The sequence below is a fragment of the Schistocerca nitens genome, chromosome 3 (assembly GCF_023898315.1).
Source record: "Schistocerca nitens isolate TAMUIC-IGC-003100 chromosome 3, iqSchNite1.1, whole genome shotgun sequence".
NCBI classification, from domain to species: domain Eukaryota; kingdom Metazoa; phylum Arthropoda; class Insecta; order Orthoptera; family Acrididae; genus Schistocerca; species Schistocerca nitens.
The window spans coordinates 650941945-650944048 of record NC_064616.1 but is presented as its reverse complement, the minus strand read 5'-3'; the positions used below and the strand labels follow the sequence as shown (position 1 = coordinate 650944048).

Genomic DNA, 2104 nt, shown 5'->3' with positions numbered 1-2104 from the left:
TCCATTTCCAGGAGTGTATATCGAGTTGTCTAAACGCGCGAGTACGCCGAAGAGGTAAACAACTGCGCGAGCGCGAACGTCTCCGGCTGGGACGTAAACAGACGTCCGTGCCGTAGCACTGCGGAGGGCAGAGTGTCAGCTGAGCTACCGAAGCACGACTCACACCCCGTCCTCACAGGTTTACTTCTGCCAGGAAGTTTCATATCAGCGCACACCCCGCTACAGAGTGAAAATCTCATTCTGGAAACATTCCCAAGGCTGTGGCTAAGTCATGTCTCCGCAATATCCTTTCTTTCAGTAGTGCTAGTTCTGCATGGTTCGCGGGAGAAAAATGGCTCTGAGCACTATGGGACTCAACTGCTGCGGTCATTAGTCCCCTAGAACTTAGAACTAGTTAAACCTAACTAACCTAAGGACATCACACACATCCATGCCCGAGGCAGGATTCGAACCTGCGACCGTAGCGGTCTCGCGGTTCCAGACTGCAGCGCCAGAACCGCGCGTCCACTTCGGCCGGCGTTCGCGGGAGAGCTTCTGTAAAGTTTGGAAGGTAGGAGACGAGATACTGGCAGAAGTAAAGCTGTGAGGAGCGGCCGTGAGTCGTGCTTGGGTAGCTCAGTTGGTAGAGCACTTGCCCGTGAAAGGCAAAGGTCCCGAGTTCGAGTCTCGGTCCGGCGCACAGTTTTAATCTGCCAGGAAGTTTCATATCAGCGCACACTCCGCTGCAGAGTGAAAATCTCATTCCTAAGTGAGTCTGGTTTCTTTTATGCTGGTGACCGAGATCAAACTACATGCCTCCACTGTGGCGGTTGGGTCGAGATGTTGGTAAGGAACACACGATGCAAGGGTCGAACATGCTGTGTGGTTTTCTAAATGCCTGTTCGTAACTCATGCAAAGGGTAATGATTTTGTGGATAATATTTGTCAGAACTGAGATTCGAAAATTACTGCAAGACATGTGACTAATAACTGACGAAAAAAATCGTAAGAGTTGTGCGACATAAATGAAAGCTCGTAAGCCTGTTTCTACATCTGAAAGATGATGTCTATTCCAGTTTTGCGTCAGTCGCATAAGCGTGGTGCTTCTAGCGCCACTAACAGAATGCAAAACAGGTTTGCTTTAAATACACGCTGTAACTGTCGTGAGCGTTAGTTACCTTTTAGGTTGGACGTGATTAGTTGATGTTAGTCAAGTATGCCTTTAAGGCGACCAAGACGCCATTATCAGCACCTCAGTGAGTTTGAAAAAGATCGTGTAATAGGGCTACGAGAAGTTAGATAGTACTTCTGCGATATTGCAGAAAGACTAGGTAGGAATGTAGCCATTGAACATGGTTGCTCCGAGCGGTGATCACGAGAATGTATGGTCGCAAGAAGAAGGGTCTCCGGGCAGCCACCGGCCACAACCAAGAGGGAAAAGCATCGTGTTTGGAGTATAGATCTGGAGCATCGTACTACATCTGCAATATCAATTTAAGCAGCAGTTGGCACCACAGTGACACAGCGGACTGTTACAAATCGGTTACTTCAAGAACATCTCTGAGACAGACGCCCTGTAGCGTGCATTTAACTGACACTAAACCACCGTCGTTTGCGGCTTCAGTGGTGTCGAGCGAGATCTCATTGGAAGGCATGTGTCTGTTGTGTTTTCCGATGAGAAGTGGTTCTGCCTCTGCGTCAGTGGTGGTCGTCTGTTGGTTAGAAGGAGAGAAATTGAGAGCCTGCAACCAACCTCTCTGCGTGCTGGACACACTGGGCCAGCACCTGGAATTATGGTCGGGGGTGCGATTTCGTTTGACAACAGGAGCACTCTCGTGGTTATCCCACGGACCCAGACTGCAAATTTCTACGTCAGTCTGGTGATTCTCCCTGTTGTGCTGCCATCATGGTAAGCTTTCCAGGGGTGTTCAACAGGATAACTCTCCCCCACATACCATTGCTGTAATCCAACAAGCTCTACACAGAGTCGACATGTTGCCTTGGCCTTCTCAATCACCAGATCTTTCTCTAATCGATCACATATGGGACCAACGGACGACAACTCCAGCTTCATCCACAACGAGCATTAACTATACCTGTGTTCACCGCTCAAGTGCAACAGACA

General features: G+C 49.1%; 1 non-coding gene across 1 annotated transcript; it reads left to right on the top strand.

Annotated features, from left to right (window-relative positions):
* The first annotated feature begins 604 nt into the window (after positions 1-604).
* Trnas-uga (transfer RNA serine (anticodon UGA)) lies at positions 605-679 on the top strand. The gene has a single exon. It is a non-coding gene; the product is annotated as a tRNA-Ser (tRNA).
* Positions 680-2104: the final 1425 nt, after the last annotated feature.